General features: G+C 37.3%; 1 long non-coding RNA gene across 1 annotated transcript; it reads right to left on the bottom strand.

The window, feature by feature from the left end:
• Nucleotides 1-10,083: 10,083 nt before the first annotated feature.
• LOC127503722 (uncharacterized) lies at nucleotides 10,084-21,267 on the bottom strand. The gene is made up of 3 exons (XR_007927171.1): nucleotides 20,706-21,267; nucleotides 18,668-18,774; nucleotides 10,084-10,683 (listed from the first exon to the last, which is right to left on the bottom strand). It is a non-coding gene; the product is annotated as an uncharacterized LOC127503722 (long non-coding RNA).
• Nucleotides 21,268-22,229: the final 962 nt, after the last annotated feature.

A 22,229-nucleotide genomic window follows, 5' to 3' on the forward strand; every position in this document is an offset into this window, starting at 1 on the left:
TGGCTTTGGCTGAGATGAAGCGTGTGTTTATCAATTCAGCTCGAGTGAGTGAGAGAAACAGAGAGACCGAGAGCCTGCCAACTCCAGACAACTCCGACCCTTCAGGAGAACAGAGAACTGAATTTACAAATTAATACGAAGCCTTATTCTGCATTTGAACGTAAGTTAATACAACCAAAGTGGGGGTGTATTTTTCTTGCTTTTTTCATCTGTACTGGGATAAGACCAACATTACTTGTCAGATGTGATTTGAAAACATGAAAGTGTCCAATTGAGATGGCAAGATAGCTCAAGATCTTTCACAGACGGGCTTTTCTTGCCCAATCTAAAGCGTGTGTGATGTTCATGTGGGGTTGTAACTTGGGTTTGGCAAACATGCTGCTAATAAAGTTGGTGTTTATTCGGTCCGTCAACCACATTAATGCCTTTTATCCAATAACTTTGTTTTCTAGAACAGCAAATGAGCTTGATTAAAGACAACTGTGATCTGTTTTAAGGGTCTGCTTTGGGCTTGAAAAACATGAGGTTTTATAGTGGTTGAGGCTTAGTGGTTATAAGCACACATTGACCATTTCCCCATAAAAAAGGGGGGGGGGGGGGTTCCATATTTTTCTTTCAGTATAATTGCATTGTTCTAAAGCATAAAATTCAATAACAAATCTTGTTTCATTTTCATCCCTTCTAAAGTTTTGTGGCCTACAGAGAATTGAGCAGAACTTTTCATTGACCCGTGAATCTGGAGTCATCAAACTTTGCCACTGTATGATCAACAGTCGCTTCAGAACCACGGACAGCTCTGGTTTAGTCTTTATGGAAAGTTGGGCTGATTTGAATTGACAGCTACAGTATGTACAGTAGACCAAAGACTAGACATTCAAGGATTGCTGACCAAAATTCCTAAATAGATTTTATGTAACCAGTCGTCCTTAAAAGTGTCAGCACATTCTGATTCAAAGGGTTACATCAAGAACAGTTGCATAACAGAATATTCAGCTTTTTGATTCAATTCAACTCACATTTATTTGAATAACACTTTTCATAATACATATCGTTTCAAAGCAGCTTTACAGAAAACGTGTTTACGTTACAGTAAGAGCTATCAGGTGACTGCGTCAAAGTAATATCCATATTCAGGGATGCACATAAGTGGTACGCAGGTACGCATGCGCGGTAAAAATAAACGATGCGTACCAGAAAACATGAAGGGAAGCGCTTTTGAGTACCAACATTTTTGAGGACCGGTTCACAGGGACACGTTTACTTACTGGAGTAGGATTTTTCTCCATCTCTGGTAAGATAGCAATCATGATGATAAGTGTGTTCTTTAATTATTAGGTGTACAACGGATCGCAGTTAATCCGTGACCTGTACAGATAAGGTCCAACGGTTCAGCACGCATGCGATTCGCGGATTAACTGCTAAATTTAACCATCATAGAGTGAAAATTTATCATTTGGACGTGTTTTGTCTCGCCAATTAACACATTCAAACGATTTTAAAAGCGGAAGGAGAGGCGAAAATCGGGACTCGCGAGCTGTTATCTGTGCGCACAGCCTCACACCCCCGAAACGCGCGCAGGCAGAGAGAGAGACAGTCAGACAGCGCTCGAATTAATTCCTCTTTCGCGTTTACTTGCGCTTGAACGGACACATACACACAAAATTATGTCAAAATACCTGTCTCGGCAAGTATTCTCTCGGTTATGTCGTAAGTGAACAGTTGAGAAAGAAACCGGATGTGTGTCAGTTATTCGGTCCGTCCTTTCCTTCTTAAAGTGACAGCAGCCTTTGCTGTTGTCTGTGTCATTAAAGGATTAGTCCACTTTCAAATAAACTTTTCCTGATAATTTACTCACCCCCATGTCATCCAAGATGTTCATGTCTTTCTTTCTTCAGTCGAAAAGAAATTAAGGTTTTTGATGAAAACATTCCAGGATTATTCTCCTTATAGTGGACTTCAATGGCCTCCAAACGGTTGAAGGTCAAAATTACAGTTTCAGTGCAGCTTCAAAGGGCTTTAAACGATACCAGACGAGGAATAAGGGTCTTATCTAGCGAAACGATCGGTCATTTTTGAAAAAAATACAACTGTATATGTTTTATATAAAATATTTATATAGCATTTTTATCTCCAAAATGCTTACGCTGTATGTCCTACACCTTCCCTGTTCTACTTACGGAAAAAATGTAACTGGCGCTGCATTCGTTCCGTAAGTTGAATAGGGAAGGCGTAGGACATACAGCGTAAGCTTTTTGAAGAATACAGAAATGCGTTTTTGGCGGAGGCACTTAGAAGGCGAATGTTTGTTTATATAAAGCATATACAGTTGTACTTTTTTCGAAAATGACCGATCGTTTCGCTAGATAAGACCCTTATTCCTCGTCTGGTATCGTTTAAAGCCCTTTGAAGTTGCACTGAAACTGTAATTTTGACCTTCAACCGTTTGGAGGCCATTGAAGTCCACTATAAGGAGAAAAATCCTGGAATGTTTTCATCAAAAACCTTAATTTCTTTTCGACTGAAGAAAGAAAGACATGAACATCTTGGATGACATGGGGGTGAGTAAATTATCAGCAAATTTTCATTCAGAAGTGAACTAATCCTTTAATGTTCGTAAAATAAAATAAAAATAAAAAATCATTATCATCATCTACCATGTTCGAGAGAAAAGAAGATAGTAAGGAGAGCAGTCAGGAGGAAAGTGATAGGACAGCTTATAGGATAAGTGTGTCACGTAAAGTGTGAGACCAAGCAACATCTCCAGGTGCTCCCTTGAGAACCAGACCAAAAAACTTATGTGCACCCCTGTCCATATGCACTTAGCTAACATCATTTAGGCTATGTCTTTGCCTCACTGATTAGCAATTAAACCCCTTTACGCTAAGATATAGAATACTTTACCAAATAAAGCATTTGTGTCAGTCTTGACAAAGTTACCAAATCAAGGCCTTCACAGTAAATGGCCTCACAGATGCAGATGAACTGAATTACAGAAACTGTATGGGAGTAGTTTGGCTGTCTGTATGATTTTGATAATGACGGCAAGTTCTTCACCCGCTGGATGAAATTATGTCAGGATCATGAGAAATAATGCATTAAATGTGTGAGGTGAGATAATTCGTAGAAACCCTGAGCCCACCTGCCCGTTCCTCTCCTTCACAATCTGAAGGCATCCAAAAAAACATGCAATTGGATCAAACATGTCAAGAAGTGTTTAACCGAACAGACAGAAGGAACACAAACATATCTGTGGTGTTTTGACACAAACGCTTTCTTTTTTTTTTAGTTTGTCCAAGAAAAGTAAAGATATAACACATTTTCCTTGCAATTTGCTCGGTTTGATTGGGTTTTGCTGAAAAAGGAACTTGATACCTTTAGGTTGCGTAGCTATTTGCCGTATCCAAATTTTTTTCAGCGCTCCGTCCACAGCATTCCATCCACATGCATTATTTTGTTTTCCTGTGGGTAATATCTGGGTGGGCTGGCGTGTTGTCACACATGGTGTGTGTGTCTGTGATGAGAAACCTCAGGGATTCTGCCTGCAAGCTTTGGAGGACTCTCAGCGGTGAGAGGTCTGGGAGCTCTCGTCTTCAAGGCCGCATTGCGTCATTACCTAACGCTAGCGCTGGACATCTGGCCTTGACATGAAACTTCCCCTTTATCACCTGCTTATTGGACAGAAAAACAAGTCTGGTTCCTCTCAAAAGGACACATGTCTTACCTTACTTCTTACTGTGTGGAAGACTTTTTGTATTTGTTGTTTTTATAAAATGAGAGACTGACGACTTCTGGAGCGTTTCAACACCTGTCCTCCCTTATGATCGACTATTCATGGCGTTAGTGGAAGGATTTCAAAGGAATCAACAAGAGTGGATGTTGAAAGAAAGTTTGTGGTGTGCAAAATGAACATTTTTAGGGGATAGAGGAAATTTGGAGTTGTTAGGAATACCACAAGTGATGAAAAAAGAATGGAAAAGAATATGAATTCTTTACTTTTGTTGGATCAGTCACTCATCTTTGGTATTCGGGGGCAAGCATATTGTCTTTAGACCGCAAAATGTGAGACATCACCGATACTTTTTATGGGGAATTTCAGCAATAAAGTGTGTTTAAGCTCGTGTTTCACGGGACAAACGGAACCCCGGTTATCCTGTTACAATAAAACTTCTGTCACCGTGACTTTTATTCACAAATCCTGATGTTCTATCAGTCTGCCTACTGAGGCGGATATTGAACAGAGCTTCATGTAATTTGAACTTATTCATACAGCTCTGGAAAGACTCCAGGGTTAAGACCTGACCTCCCTCAGACTACACACCAAATGCTAATAATCATGGTTTCGAAATGTCACAGTCAATTTAGCGGGTTAATGTGTGATAGTTCAACAATATCAGTTGGACTTGTACAGTCCCGTATAGTGTGACAGCGCAATATCCCAATCCTGCAAAATGAAATATCATTTTAATGATTGTGTCTGGCAAACTCTCTGATGCATTCACTGAAAAATAAAGCAGGCCCTCCAAACTGGGCGTTTCGCTTGATTTCCTTGGAATTGCAGCTCAGCTAAAGCATGGCAAGTACAGGGTTAATATTTCATTTTCATTTTAGGTGGCGTGACTGCCAAAGGCCTAAAAATCTGCACCATATGTTGAATGTCCAACAGTTGAGGCTGAACCTATTGAAATTATGAAAACTGTGAAGAAAAATGAAAAAAGTGTTTTTTGCTAGTATTTGGCAACATCTTTTAAGGGCTGAGAAATGATGAGGTCCATTAATGCCGCTGGAACACTGTGAATTTTTCATTTATGCCTGATGTGTGGGAAGATCAAACATGCGCTCAGAAAAGCATTCATATCCCGTTCAAAATAAGATTTAAATAGTGCAGATCAGTCTCTCTTATATATATATATATATAAATATAAATTTCAAAGATAAAAAACAAAACAGCAGGTGCTGCCTTGCGATTTCATATGGCTATACACTAATTTCACATTCTGTAACATATGTATACATAAAGTCTGAGCTCTGTTTTGAGGAATGGTTGCACATTACATAAGTATGTGATGCTTTTAATATAATATTATGGTATTTTTTTCTGCTGACTTCGGCGTGACATTTTATAACTAATAAAGCAATCGCACAACCAGCTGCACATCCAAAAAATACAAAATGTGTCAGGCTTCTTCAACCTCTTGTCCTGAGACACTTTAGTGGTAAAATTACCCAGAAAGTACACATTTTAAAAGCCTTTTCAGAAAATGTAAAACACATGCTTCCCACATATGCAAGCAATAAACATCCTCTGGCCCTTGGTCCCCAAATTTCAGCCATCACAAGTCTAGATAATAGCTATAAGGAGTGCCCAAAACATTTTTATTGAATTTAGTGTTATACTTTATTTTTTCCCTTTTTTTCAAGGTCAATAAAAAAGAATCAATAGGTTAATCCCAGTACTGGAGAAAAAAAAAAAAAAAGTGTTGATTCTACTTAACTGCATTTTTCAGTAGTGTGCCTTTAGCTGTTTTTTTTAACATGACAAGCTGCTTTTTCCAAGTACCGGTGAAGTGTAAAAAAGCCCTAAATCTTTTTTGTTTTCATCACATTGTATTGCACACACGGCTTTAAAGCCTTGCGAGCTGATGTTCGATGTTGAGCTCTGTTCGTTCAGACAGTTTGTCAATAAACCAGCTCATTCGTTCATTCATTTACATAATTTGTATATGTATATGATACTGATAATATACTAAAAGTCATTGCCACTTTAAATAGGTTTAATGCAGTTACTTAAGGTAGTAGAATGTTGTGTAACTTTTTTTCTTAAGAATACCTTCAAGCTTGATTTAAGTACTTTACAGTACAAGTAGTTTGTAGTTTTGCAATCCACAGTTTTAAAGTACACTCTAAAAAGTGTTGGGTTAAAAACAACCCAAGTTGGGTTGAAAATGGACAAACTCAACGACTGGGTAGTTTTAACCTAGCAGTTGGGTTAAATGTTTGCCCAACCTGCTGGGCAGTTTTATTTAACCCAACTATTGTTTTAAAATTTACTATAAGGCTGGCTTAAAATAAACCCAAAATAGGTTGGAAATTGATCAGACACATAAATACTAGAGGCAACACTAATAATCAAAAGGTAAACATTTAATAAATGTTTATTGTTTAATTATTATTCATTAAACATATTAATAAATGCAAATTTCCAACATGCATTGGGTTCCTTTTAAGCAAGCAATACCGTAATTTTTAAACAATAGTTGAGTTAAATAAAACTACCCAGCAGGTTGGGCAAATATTTATCCCAACAGCTGGGTTAAAACAACCCAACTGCTTGGTTTGTCCATTTTCAACCCAACTTGGGTTGTTTTTAACCCAGCATTAAAAGACAAATTGAGAATTTTTTCTTTGGTTTTCAAGCCAGATCAATTTTTTTGTTCAGTAATATTATTATTTTAACCATAGTATGTATACTATACTAAATAAAAGAGGCACACTTTTGTAGAGCACACTACCATAAGTGTACCATAATTGAGACATACACTACATAACATTACTAAGTTTCACTTTTTATTTGTCATATACTGTAGGTTTATGGACTCCTACTGCAGAAAAATCAACTAAATTAGAACTAGTTCCACAAAGGCCTTGTTTCCCTTGTATAAAAAGTTCCTAACCGCAGTGTCACTCCCTCATTTGTGCACTAGCAGTAGCATTCGTTTTGTGTGGTCATTCTGTGGGAACTATATTTCAAGTGGAAAGTATTGATCTCTTACGAGCAACTGCAAGCTATTACTCTTTCTCGTCTAGAAGCTTAAAAGGGTGTGCCGAATGACACCGCTTACTATTATTGTTTCAACATTTTGATGCACAGCTGTAAAATCAACCCAAAAAATTTTATGTTGTTCCTGTCTATCAGCGAGGTGGGAGAAAGGACAGTTTGATGAAAGGGATGTTTCATAAAGGCCTCCTAAAGAGTGGTCTGCAACATGGGTTTGTTTTGAAAGACAACAAGTGACATGAGACCGCTAAGCCTGCTCAGGTCTCTCTCGTTGGGTTCAATTTCCTTATCTCTTCTCCTCTGGTTTCTTTCCAATATCCTTCTTCCATTTTTTTATGGTGCCTCTCATGCAGGACGCAAGTCATTGCAACAAGCACTTTAAAAACTAACATACTGTCTGGCCAAAGTAACAAATCCCATATGTCTCAGAATTGTAGTCTTTTTTTTTTTCCTTTTAGATTGATCAGTGCAATGTGTTGTCCTGTACTTTTAAGCTTAAATATTTTAGACCCTCCAGCTGTCCATACTGTACAGTTTAAGCCAATCACATCCATCATGTGTCTTTCATTAAACATATACCGTAACAAATTTTCTGCCATATTTTGACACAGGTGACATCAAACGTGCAGCATACAGAACTAATCATGCACAACTTGTATCTCAATCACAAATGTAGTGTTTTGCATTATTACCTGTAGGCCTTCATTATAATAAAGTAAGTCTCTTTCCTGCCCTGATATGTGATATATTTATCAAAACTTTAAATCAGATTGCCCACTTTAATGTCGGATCATAAAATTGGCCCTGAACTCACTAGACTGCCAAGATCTGTGTTTGTTGACTTAATGTACCAGGAAGTGGATTTTATCTGTCTCTTTTTTGTCAACCAGTCTTGGGGGTAGCGCACAACAAATGCCACATAAAAAACAGATTTTTCAAATAACAAATAAAAATGTACACTATAATATAACAAAGAATACTATTATGGTCTAAATTTTGTTTGTGAGTCCTGTATAAATACACTTCTGGCGCATAATAAAATCAGGAAAAATTGTGACATGTTATTGCATGCTATCTATTTTACCCAATAATCACTTGTCCACAGCAAAAATAGCACTTTTGATGTAACAAATGCCTGTAAGCCAAGCATAGTGCTTCAATTCTGAAGAAGAAAGAGTCTCAAGGTGCGGTTACATTTATGGCAGCGGCTATTTGCACTAAGTGTACTAATAGATGCTATTTACACTAAGTGAAAATAGCATATTTTCTTAGCGATAGATACTATTTACACTAAGTGCAAATAGCTGTAGATGCTATTTACACTAAGTGCAAATAGCTGTAGATGCTATTTACACTAAGTGAAAATAGCGTATTCTATTTACACTAAGTGACAATAGCAGCATTTTCTTAGCGATTTGCTATTTACACTAGGTGAAAATAGCAAAAGATTCTATTTACACCATGTAAAAGTATCAGCTCTTTGCAATAAGAGTAAATAGCAATTAGATGCTATCTATAGGCTAATTTATATTGGCAGATACTATTTGCACCTCAGTATTTTTGTACATTAACAGAATGCTATAATATCATAGAGTGTAAATGATTATATTTATTAAATTATTAAATGGATGCTGCCTTATTGGGAGAATAAAAACCCTCCCTACACCTTCCCCTAATCCTACCCAATAAACACTTAATATTATGAAACACTTGTTCACAGATTATTTCCACTTTTAGAACATTATTTTCATTTTTATTGAAAATAAATGCAAACTTGCCACAAGGCGTATTTGTACCCGTGTCGATCGCGTTAAAAGCCACATCTGCGAGCCTTACTCACTACTGCTGCGCCACTGAAGACATTGAATTTTGCGTGTCTTTTTTAAAACTTGAGTGGCCCAACCAGACGTTGGTGGGCGGAGCTAGTGTAAATAGCATTTGCCAACAAGGGACGCTGTTGGCACTTAGTGTAAATAGACACGCCGTACTATTTTATGAATTAGTCGACGTACAAATTTATTGTTGTTTAGCAAATTTTTGCAGAGAAAATCTAGTCATTTAAATAGGAATTAGGAATTTTGTGTAAAGGTAAAAGTTTTCCCCATGTTGATTTCGCAGCATGCTCAAGTTGGTCACGTGCATCACTACCTTCAGTCAGTTGATGGTAAGAAAAAGCAAAGCAAAAGCGTGTTACTTTTTTACATAAGAAAGTAACCATTAGTTTCTTTTTATAATGGGTTACTCAATATTGTACTTTAAAATGTAACGTTCCCCAGCACTATTGTCAACAAACTACCACAAACTTCTATGGCAGGCGGCCTCCCCTCCCTCATCTCTTCCCCTTTTCTTGTGAAATGTGGACCTGCAAGCTCTGTTGGTCTGTCTTTTCTCACCTCCACTCATTTGGGCCTTGATAAGAGCTCTCCAGCTGGGGCTCAGCAGGGCTGCGACGCTTCATCACACAATGTCTTAGTGCGCTGTTCTCATTTACACACGCTCCTATTGGCCCACGGCATCACGCTTGGTTTTTACAAGAAAAGCACTTTTAACCATATGTACACAATACAAATTAAGTTTACCTTGGCCAGCAAGGCTTAAAAGCCAGTGTCCTCAACCCTGCTTTAAAAGAGCTAAATAACTGCGGAGGGTCTGACATCAAACAAGAGAGGAAACCAGGGGGAACGGGAAAGGGGGAACGTCTGACTGGACTCTGAGCCTTCAATACGAAGGGAACAGAAGCTGGGTGCCATGTCATTTAATTAGCGAGAGCGTCTACTCTGTAGTTTTCTTGTGAGTTTCAGTCACGGAAGAATTACATCTCCAGGATGTTTGTCATGGTGTTGTTTGCAACTATGGCCTACAGGTTGAAATTAAAAGGACATCATTTGCTTATGTTTGTCCATTTAAGGGGCAGAATTACCTTGACGCTTCACATAAACTAACTAGGGACACGGTTGTTGTTGTTGTTGTTGAAGTAGGTTTTTTTCTCTCTTTTTAGTTTTGATGTTTTTTTAAATTCAGTGATTCAATTAGTATGCTGAAACCACCTCTGCAGCTGTAAATACTGTATATACTGTATATTTAGATGGAAATATTTGGTTGTTGCATCAAATTTCACTGTTTTTTCAAGATTTTGAGAGTCTCGTCATTAGGCTTAAGACGACGCTAAACATATTCTAAATCCCTAACTGCATCTTAGGTAAACACAACATAACAAATTCAATCAAACCAGTTTAATTTACCAATTTAAATATATTCAACCCAGGCTAATGGAAACAACATAGTATTGTGCAAGGAACTGTGTGAAAATACATTTTTATTAATCAATAATCTGTGCCTGCAATTTGTGTAAAAATAGTTGTTGTTTTACTGCAACTAGTGGTCATTTCAGCTGGAAATTGCATTGAGTTGAATGTATAGGTACATTTTTAGAGGCTAGGTTGAAAATAATGGTTTGGCAGCCCACAGACTAACTGATTCTGAAAAGATGCCAATTTTCACATCACCAACACAAACGCAAATGAGTCCTAACCATTCTTAACAAGGTTCAGTGTAATTTTCTCCACAGGAAAACATTGATATCTCTAATATATACACTTTAGGGATGATGAAGGCCTCAGCGGTAATGACATCTTGCCCCAGACAAAGATGTATCGTCTAGCAAATAGGCTGTATAAAGACTGGCATGTGGCAAATGGGGTTAGTTTCCATCGGTTTTCCCATCTGCCCTGGCTGTAACCTTGGGGGGGAGGGGGGGGGGGGTGCTGGTTAAGGCATACTGAGTCGGCTGTCAACCCCCCAACCCCCCCGTTTACCGCTGACCCAAAAACACTGCATAGGTCCTCAGGCAGTGAGTTATCCGAACTGCAGCAACTCTGGATCTCTTCTTCTCTAAATTCCCTGGTATTCTGTAAAGAAAACAAATAATATAATGAAAAAGAAATAAATGAAAACAGCCAATAACAACTTAAATCTAATTCCACACAATTACTGTAATATTCATGTGCTGAGAGAAGAGTGTTACATAATACATGGATTAGCTATTAGTAACTATTATTAATGATAAGTTACAGTAAATTATGTAAGTTTTTGAAACATTTTGATGACTCAAGTTTTAGGGATAAATCTGTTTTGGGGTGAACAAGTCATGAGTCATCAAGTTGTTTCAATGATAATATGTGAAGAAAAATATTTTTCACCACATTCAATAACTCCATTAAAAATATTCTACAGATGTTGTGGAAAAGCCTGGCAAGAGTGACATCCATCTGACAATGAAATCCTGTGTGTCCGCTTAGCGCATGAATGACAGACCACCAAACCACTGCCTTCATTAGATGTTTTATCAGCGGCCTAAAGGCTTATTTCTTGATGAGTCTCCCAGACCAGGACTTGTAGAAGACAAAGTCAGGATGTGCCTTTAGTGCCAGATCATAAATGCCAGCAAAGTGGTGCTTCTGGTCTGTATCCATTCCCTAGGTAAACCCACAATGCCACAAGAATCCACATGGCTGGAGGAGTTTAACTAGAAACTGACAGAGTAAAAGGGGAAGTCAACATTGAGCTGAGCTGAACTGTGAACTGGCTGGGGAGGTGTGGATCTCAGCCTATAATGTCCCGGGTCAGGTTAAGTGTGTTTTCAGAGGAGGGTTTGTTAATAGGACGTGTTTCAACTCCCACTTATAAATGAAAGTGTCATTTACAAGCGGGAATATGCCAAGTAAACCTATGCTTATACTTGTGACCTTTTATGAAAACTGAATTTTAATTATATTAAACAGAAACATAAAACTATGTCCATGAGATACATTATTATCTGCATGTCATTTGCAAATGTGTCAATGTCACTTTATTTATAAAGCAAAATTAAAAGCAACAGAAAGTTGACCAAAGTGTTTCCTTTTGAGTGGCACTGCTCTCAATCTGCTAGTTGTTATGAAAATTCCTTTATTTTATTATATACAATTTATTTTCCATTTATCATAATATATATGATTTCTTTATCACTGTACATAGTAAATAATGGACAAGGGAAAACAAACTAATTTAGGAAACATTGTGCCGTATATAAAATAGATAAGTATAAAACATATGAATAAAACAGAATTTGATTTGATGTCTCCAAGCTTTTAAAATTTCTTGGAATTTTTCCAGACTCACATTATTTCCAACCCTGGCTTTCATCCTAAGAAAGATTCTTAAATTCTTCCCCAGAAACACCCAAGGGGTCAAGTATGTTGGATTAAACCATCTTTTCAGGTGCTGGCTCTGGTTCTCACATTAGCAGCCTTACATGTCTACAATATTACCAATTGGATGCCTTTTATGCATACCTTTTTGACATCTTTGTGAGGCTGAAATTCAAGTCAGCAAGGGGGGGAAAATGTTAAATTGGCTATGTGAAAACTATGCGAAAAGAAGAACTCTGCAGTCTAACCGCAGAGAAACAAAAACACCTCTTTAAAAGGTAAGTGGATTATGTGCACATGGCATGAGCTTTGTGATAGAACAAGGGTCACCGTTCCTCGGTTGTTCTTTCACTCACTCTCGCCCCTTTCCCTGGAGAGGACCGTTTCTCAAGGCAAACCTGTTTGTAGTTACAGGGTTTGTTGTGCTCCTCTGTTTTGTAGGTCAACATGTCCTCCCCCCATTAATTGGTGGCTCAGTGTATCACGCAAGGAGAGTCACAGCTGCTTCGCATTATACAGGGAGAAATGCTGGTGGAAGCTGGTCATCTCTGCTCGGAGCAGGTTCCCTATAATGTACCTCTAATGTAGATTGACTTACTGAACCCCATCATGGTGACCAACTGTGACCAAAGTACAGGTTTTATGTCTATACAAGCAAACAAACACCCTCTATTTTGTATACACAATGAGGTTGGGCACAGTTTTGTATGCTACATCAGTCGCATGAGCGCGTGGGACTCCAGTGCAGACACATCGGGATGTGGGACAGGTTAATGCTGCAGTATAGCTAGCCTCACGTGATAAGTGATTTATACGCATTTTCCCTTTAATGCCAGGTGCTTTAGGCATAACAAAAGCTAGTGCATAAACAACACTATTACTGCACTGACAGATGTGCATTAGTACAAAACATGTGCATTTTGATTATTAATAAAATCAGCAACTCCTAGTCCTAATGAGAAACTGTGGTACTTAAGCAGCATCGGGAGAAAGACAAGCATGATTGCGAATATGATATTGATTTTTTTTAATTGTTCGATAAACAAGAAGTTATAGAGTAACTACGCTAGTGTACTTTGTCTGCTTTGCTCCACCAACATTAATAGTTACAAACAAAGTCACAGCAGAAGCGTAGGCTATATCTTCAAGCATTTAATGCATTGAATGATTCAATGACTCACTCATACAGACAGTCATATGTTTCGTTCTTGAATAAATCAGCATTATTAAAGGGTTAGTTCACCCAAAAATGAAAATTCTGTCATTTATTACTCACCCTCATGCTGTTCCACACCCGCAAGACCTTCGTTAATCTTCGGAACGCAAATTGAGATATTTTTGTTTAAATCCGATGGCTCCGTGAGGCCTACATAGGGAGCAATGACATTTCCTCTCTCAAGATTCATAAAGGTACTAAAAACATATTTAAATCAGTTCATGTGAGTACAGTGGTTCAATATTAATATTATAAAGCGACGAGAATATTTTTGGTGCGCCAAAAAAAAATAAATAACGAATTATTTAGTGATGGCCGATTTCAAAACACTGCTTCAGGAAGCTTCGGAGCATAATGAATCAGCGTGTCGAATCCGCAGTTCGGAGCGCCAAAGTCATGTGATTTCAGCAGTTTGGCGGTTTGACACGCGATCCGAATCATGATTCGACACGCTGATTCATAACGCTCCGAATCTTCCTGAAGCAGTGTTTTGAAATCAGCCATCACTAAATAAGTCGTTATTTTGTTTTTTTTGGCGCACCAAAAATATTCTCGTCGCTTTATAATATTAAAATTGAACCACTGTACTCACATGAACTGATTTAAATATGTTTTTAGTACCTTTATGGATCTTTAGAGAGGAAATGTCATTGCTCCCTATGTAGGCCTCACGGAGCCATCAGATTTAAACAAAAATATCTTAATTTGTGTTCCGAAGATCAACAAAGGTCTTACGGGTGTAAAACGGCACGAGGGTGAGTAATTAATGACAGAATTTTCATTTTTGGGTGAACTAACCCTTTAAATCGGTTAATTGAATGATTTAGTGACTCACTCATCGATTGCTTTGTTCCTGAATGAATCAGCACTTTTGAATGATTTGGTTGGGTGAATAATTCAATGACTCAGTGACATCAAAATCGCATACTGTCTGAGTAGCTAGGTACTTCTTTTGAATAAGCAATAACTTCACAATCAATTTATGTTCTATATAAGATAAAAGTGTGTACAGTAATATAAATGTAATCCAGACGTACTAGATTTGTCAAGTTGTCATTGTCATGTGACCTACCAATGTAAGCTTTAGAATCTCACCGATAGTAGTAGGTCATCCGGGTACTTTTTGCATATTGTTTTTTAAAAACAAATACTGTAAATTCAGACATACTACTGTTTTTCACCTACTATGCTATAAAAATGCATACAGTTGTATGCATTTTTTAATGCAGCTAATCACTTGCATTGTTTCTGAAAGAATCAGTGTTTTGAGAGATTCAGCAAATGAATTATTCAATGATTTGTGATCATTTGTCATTAATGAAGACTGTCACCACCTACAATGTGACCTGAAGAATTCAGTCACTAAAAATCCACACCAATAGTGCACTGACTGTCTGGAACACGGAAACACAGACAAGCAGTATGCTGCTTCATCAATCAGATTCAAAGACCATAACTGTTGTACAATTTAAATTTACAGCATGTAAGGTTTAATCTCAGAATAAGAGAGTAAAAGGGAAAAAATAAGTCTTGTTTAATGTTTTCTTATGCTTTCTCTTAGTAACAGATTGCTGAAGTAACACACACATTGTTAATATGGCAGGTGAGAATTTACTATTCGCCTTAAGGTACGGGCTGTTTGCGGCATCCAAATGGTGTGATTCAGTTTAAGATCACACACACATTAAAATCATTAAACAATATTATGCAGTAATAGCCACACAATACGTCTTCAAAAAAGTACTCAGCCATCATAGGCCACCTAACGCGTACATGTTTAGATCAGTATGTTCGCCTGGTACTGTGGCCCTAACAAGCAACAGAAGTGAATGAGAAAACAGATCCTACATCATGCAAGCATCTCCTTTTTGTTGTTTTTGGTTCTTGAAATAGCTTGTGATTAACCTCACCCTCTCACAGCCTCCTGATCTTCTACTTGTCCTGGGCCTCATATTGAGATTTAGCAAACAGAGAAACTTAGTAAACCCCCTCCTTACTAGTTCTGTGCTTAACCCCGGCCACCTACGCTGCCATAGGGTGACTCTGGGAGGACCTTGTTTTCAAAAAGGAAATGGGGCAAAACTATCAATTCAAGACACATGTTAGGGAGCATAGCCTTTTCCCTTAAAATAGAATAACCAATTACCAATGTAGGAGTGGAAAATGTAAGGTGAAAAGGGCCAAGGAAAATGATTTGTTTTGTTATTGAAATGAATTGCTAGTGCCAAGGAGCCCTCAGAATGGTTACATCATCTACCAGTAGAGGCTAACTGGATCATGCTATAAAAGCCAAACCGGTTCTCCAAAAAAGTAACAATTTCGGCACATAAACAAAAAGGAAATCACATATTATTAACAGTATCACAATGAAACTAACCAATATCAAACTAACCAAAGTAGCATTTGGGGTCAAGTTGGGTTTTTTGTTGTTGTTGTTGTTGTTGTTTTCAAAGTGTATTGAAATTTAGCAAGGATGCATTAAATTGATCAAAAGTAACAGTAAAGACTTCTATTACTAAAGATGTATATTTCAAATTAAATAAATGTCATTCTTTTGAACTTTCTATTAATCAAAGAATCCTGAAAAAAATAAATGTATCATTTTTCACACATACACACACACACACACACACACACACACACAAAAAAACATTGATAAGAAGTAATGTTTCTTGAGCAGCAAATCATCATATTAGAATGATTTCTGATGGGTCACGTGACACTGAAGACTGGAGTAGTGAAGCTGAAAATGAAGTTGTGTCATCACAGGAATAAATTACATTTTAAAATATTTAAACAGAAACCAGTTTGATTCTGAAATTGTAATAATATTTCACAATATTGATGTTTTTACTGTTTTGATCAAATAAATTAAGCCTTGGAGAGCCTTAGAGACTTCTTTCAAAATATAAAATTTTGAGAATAAAGTACATTTGCGATTAATTCAAATGTACTTTTATTTGAGCATGGTTTACTTTCAGTGGCACAAAGAGTGAAGGATACATAAACAAAACAAATACTGGAATCTTCGATAACTTTAAAGACTAACTTTTGTAAAATCTAACATGAATAGATTTTGTGCCAGAGTCATAGCAGCTTTGCTTTCTGCCTGAGTTGCTGATTTTGAGGTGGAATGAGAAAAATGGCCTCCCACAAGGCTGAATTTACCCGTTTCACCACAAATTAGTAGCATAACCAACAGAGAAGAAAATTCAGCGCTAAATCAACATCTCCACAGAAAGGGCCAAAAACACAAAGAAGGAGAAAAACAATCAAATTCTTCTCAAAGAACGAGTAGCAAAAACAATCCAAGCGAGTGATATGTTGACTATAAGGTACTTTTCACACAATGGGCTTTTATAATAATCTAAACATGACTAGAAATAGAAAGCAGTTGAGATCCGTCCGGCAAGACGACATATCAATGTTGCACCTAGAAAAACTAATAATGATAATAAAATAAAATAAAAAACAGATTAAGCATTTAGTGCCAATATCATGGTGTTAAACCACAAAAAAATAGATTTGGTACACCTTTTCCATTCCTTTCTCCCACATAATCTTGTAATTTCATACAGGTATTTAAATGTGGGGTGGAATATAAAAGTTGCAAGAAAAGCTAAATGAGCCAATGTCAACCACATACAATGGAATTCTCACAATGCTGCTTCCATTCCAGTAACCTCAGGGGCACAACTGACAGAAATCAGCCGAGAAGAGGAGACGTGACCGCTCTATGAGCACACATCGAGAGGTTCAGACGAGAAGATACTGTGGGCAATGAGTTGTGGCCTTTTCCCGCCAAGCGAAGGGGGGTATGGCGTGGTGGTCCAGCTTTCCTCTCATTAGGATTCCTAATTATGGTGACTTGTAGGAGTAGGGCACTCTCCAAACGGCCAGTAACTGGTTATTAGAATATTATTACAAACATGAGAGGTTGGCCCTGGGCGGCTGATTGCCTGCTCACGTGGGAGGTGTAATTTGGCTGGAATGTTCAAGGCAGGGGGGACTTGGAATTGGTTGCCTAGTAATGAGAGCGCCATGGCACATTCAGTAATTACCTGGACCAAAGGAAAATGAAGCAGGAGCTCAGATTATATCCCAAATTTGTTTTGATTTCTGTCTCCAATAAGGCGGGGAGAAATTAGCCAAATCCTTAGCCTTAATTTATCCCTCTGTTCGCTTTGGTCTTCTAAAATTGGCCACTGCCTCCCACCTGGAACCAGGTTGTAACCTGCTCCCTCAGCACGGTATATAAAAAAAATAAAAAGATTCGAAATTAAATCAAAATGAAAAGGGACAAGAGGAATGGGAGTTAAAAAAAAAAAAAAAAAAAAAAAAAAGAATACTTCGGCAATTTTTCTTTTATTAAGCAAATATGTAACATGGGCATGTGGTGGCCATCTGCAATGAATATATAATATAATATAATAATATTCTTGTTTAATTTGATGTTTATACTGTCTGGGTTTATGCATTATACCTCACATGTGCAACTATCAACAAGCAACCATAATATAATTTTATATTATCATTTATTTGTATGTTTTATGTTTTAATTTGTGTTTTTTATTTTTACATTCAAAATAATAACTATAATAATACAGTAAAAAGCATATCTGGTGTGTCAGTGAATCGTTCAGATTGATTATTGTTTATCATATGAGGTCCAAATGTGGTAATATGTATATAATGTGGATGGATGGATAAATGGAACGATCAATAGATACAATGACAGATACAAGGATGGATGGATGGATGGATAGATAGATAGATAGATAGATAGATAGATAGATAGATGCAGTGCATGCAAAAATGTTATTATTGTGCCACAAGTCCCTCATTGATCCATCCAGTACAAACTGTACAACCGCATCAGCACATAAAAACACAAACACGCTGCATTGAACCATAGCGCCAAGATATTAAAATATGTGCAGAAAACAGACAGATTCAAGGCTTCTAGATTCTAATCTGACTTTAATTTGCTGTTGTTTGTATATTTGTGGAACGTGTAAATGATGAAGAGAGCAGGTGGCCCCAATCATCTGGTCAGCAGCTGTCTGACTTACTTATTATACCTTGACCAGGCACCAGAACACGAACACACGCTTAGACACACATATGGCACAGAGCACAGGCTGAAATTGACAGCTTTCTCGGTCTCACTGTAAAAGATCGGCAAAGGAGCACCGACTACGAGATTCCTGTCCTCTGAGATTTAGTTTAAAAAAAACAAAAGGGCCAAAAAGGGATTCTCCCTGTTTTTCTGCATTACTGGAATCCCACTCGCTGCCATTTCTGACAATACATTGAGCAATTGTTTGACTCACTTACATGCGCTGCAGTTAAATTAATAACAGCTGCAACAAACAATGATAATTTCTTTTATGCTGAACAATAAAAACAAACAGTGCCGCAAATCTTTTGAATTCATCCTTAGATAAATGCAAAATAAGAGCAGTAAATGCAAATGAAAGTTCTTACCTCACACACAGACCCGTTGCTTGAATTCTTCAATTTTTTATGGATGTGCCCCCACCCATACAGTCTGTAATATGAAGTTTAGAGGGCTGGGATAATGCCAAAAGATCCTGCAAAAAGTTTGATATTGTTTTCTAGACTTTTCTACCCATCATCCATCATAATTAATAGTGGGAAAGTACAGAAAGTTGTATAAAAGCTTGTTAAGCACCCATGGAAAAAAGCGAAAATGAATGGAAAGTATTGGCCGATTAGGAAAGGTTATTGGTGTCACTTTATCTGCTGTGTAGTAGTAGTACAGATTTACATGCCATGTCAGGGGCTAAGGCTATTTTTATGGCAAGAACTGAGTAGCAAAATATAATAAAACTAATGATTAAGTATATTTTGTATGTCAAACAATTTGTCTCATTTGCTTCTATTTATATTTCGTCTAAGGACTTGCACTCAGTTAAGATTCCTGAACTACGAAAGAACAAACTCTGAGCAATAAAACTTTCCTAATGTGCAAGACAGGAAGAAAAAAAAAAAACATTTGTTTGTTAACAGCTAAGATAAAGGCTGTTTCATGAGAATCTCATTGCTGTCATCATCTGAAAGTTTCAGATATTGTGACAGTGTTTTCCATTCGTTACGTCTTTAAAGTTTTTACGGGAAAAAGGGGGCGTCTATAAAATACAGTATTAATCTTCTTGTGATGTCACTTCTTAGCCTTGTGCCTCTTGTCCACATTTTCCTGTTTTCACTGCTCTGGGGTCTCAGTCTGTTCCCTTTTTTGTTCGGTCCTTTAAATTTAATTGCACATAAATTCATTCACAGTTCAAATTGCCACTTGTTTGGGTGAGGCAGAACTGGCAGTGCCCTCTCACCACACTACCTCACACATCACTGAATAAACCAACATTTAGACTACAAAGTGCCACCAAAACAAACTTTTGCATTTGAAAATAGGCTTAGTTTCAAATGCACCACATGATGAGTTGTTAGATTTTTCACTTCTACCACTATAGACCAGTCTTTTCATCCACAGCAATCCCTTTTAAATAGATCTGAAGTAAAGTTTCAATACAATTCCAGAAAAGGACGTGTATCTGAAATGATAGGCACTCTTAAATCTCTTTGATTTAACTGTAGACATCATGCAATGGGAACATTGCTGGTCATATACAATAAAAAGTCTTGGGCCTATGTCAAAACCAGTTGGGATGGACAAACTTTACACCCTTGAGGATTTCACATTTATTTTTGTTAGAAATGAACAAACTCCATTATCAAGCCAAAAGAATGTGATTAAAATCATATTCTCATCTTACCCACTGTCACTACGGTAAACTTACAATAGTGATTTAAATGCAGAGAAGTCGGATTTGATAAGGTGGGAAATTTTAGGCTACCCATCATTCTTCCTTGTGTGTTTATGTCATCAAATTTATCTTTAAACCACAGATGTCGATAGAGAGCCCAGAATTCTATGGTGTGTCTTTAGGATTTCTGTAGCCCCGCCCCTTTTCAGCGCTGCGCTCGTTGTCTTTTGACTTCCGATAAGTATTTCAACTGCGATCTTATGTATTTATGAATGAACTGCTCCTTTTAAAATCTTCCCGGTGTACTGACATTTGTTAAGACATCTGCTTTAAACTTTACAATGCTCATGATAACTTTCATTAACCGTACAATAAGAAAATCCACTTCACCAGCTAATTATTCTTCGATGCCATAGAAATAAACAGAGCTACCGCAAAAACGGAAGTTCAAAGACAATATTATAAAGATGGCAGTGCACACGTTTCTCTGGCGCTAAAGGTCTTATAGGGTTACCAGTCTGGTCAAGACTTTTTAAGAAGTTAAGAAAATGAACAGGATTCCTAACAGGATGGAAACAGCTAGATTGAGAGTTAGCTTAAAGGGCATCATTTTTTAAATTTGGATATTATCATACTGATTTCTACAATTTTATCAAACACATGAAATGCTTTACAGCGAAACAAAACAAGCTAATACCAAGAACATCACATAATAGCATAAAAACTCTAATACTCACAGATGTCTGTGTTGTTGTTTTCCCACCAAAGTGATGTCACTTCCTGGAGGATGATGTCTTTGAGGAACTGGCTTTTGTAAAAGGGATATTGCAAAAGACGGGATGAAAAGTGATATTGAGGATGTTGGGGCGGACTATAAATTGATTTCCGACTAAAACAATATTTCCAAGAAAACATGGTTTAAAACATACTGATTAAAGAAAGGAAAAAAATGAATATGTCTGGAATATTTCTTAATAAATTGCCGGTTTTGTTTTTTTTTTTTTTTCATGTTAGAAGTTGAGGACGTGGCAAAGACAGCAACATCCAGTTAAATCAAAATAGTGGAATTATTTACAGTTCACTCCTTTGTCCAATTAATGGTGGTATTGTGATTATTATAGTTCCCATCTTAATAAATTGTGAGTTTAATGCTTATTAAATATATTATATACAAGGTATACACAGGTGCATGCCTAGTATGCATTTGTAATGGTTCAGCAGGTAGCATGATCAATTAAAACAGTCATTATTGGGGAGACCAAATTCATAACTTCAGCACCTCAGTGAGTTGATGTTCAACATCAGCAGCGCAGTTGAGCTGGTCTGCATTCACTCTCTGTATTGACATAACCGCTCACAAACTAAGAGAGCAATGATCTCACTGTAGCCCTTCCTGTGTAATACACCAATGCCATCCATCACAGGGATAAACACCCATTAATACGCCATATCACTGGGTCTGTGAAATGTTGTTGTTGAGTGAACTAAGTTCATGGCGTTCATTGACAAAAAAGTTTATTGTGCAATTTCTAGCAGTTTAAATGTGTCTTTAGTTTTTTATGAGTTGGAAAATGAAGAAAAGCTATAGGTTTATAACAAAACTGATTAATTTCCATTACCATTCAAATTGGGACCTTGTACTGAAAATCTGAAAATGTTAGGGTCACATATTACATAATCTCAGCCTCAGACGTCCCGCCCACGGTCCGTTGGCTGAACGTCTGATGCATATGGAACACTTAACTGGAACACTTCAGGATTTTCAAAGTCGTCGTCTTTTTGGTTGAATTCTACAGGATGTCCAAGGAGATGTGTGTGTCCCGTTCTTTAACGGCCCACTTGGAAACAAATGCCGGACACCAAACCCCCTTGTGAAAGAAGAAAGCCGTCGTGTAAACTTGCACAATGTTCGTAAATTAATAGTTTATTAGATGCACGCCAGTCACACATCGACTTTACATTTCACGCCCCTAAACATGACGTAGAAAGAAAAGGAACTGTGAATGGTTGCGTTACATATCAGTCAAACATCCTCTTGGGCGGCTTCTTGGCCAATTAAAGCTGTGATTGAGTCCAGACTTTCTGCTGTCAGTCTGAAGGTCTGGCTACGCGAGACTACATGTTACATTATTGGTAGGTCATCTTGAGCTTATAGGTCAGATCCATTATAATGTACAAAACAATCTGCCTAACAACAAGGCGAACACTGCAACAATAATCAGTAATGATGTCCTGTGAGTTCATTTTCACTACAATCAATA

This window comes from Ctenopharyngodon idella, chromosome 21 (assembly GCF_019924925.1).
Source record: "Ctenopharyngodon idella isolate HZGC_01 chromosome 21, HZGC01, whole genome shotgun sequence".
Lineage (NCBI taxonomy): Eukaryota > Metazoa > Chordata > Actinopteri > Cypriniformes > Xenocyprididae > Ctenopharyngodon > Ctenopharyngodon idella.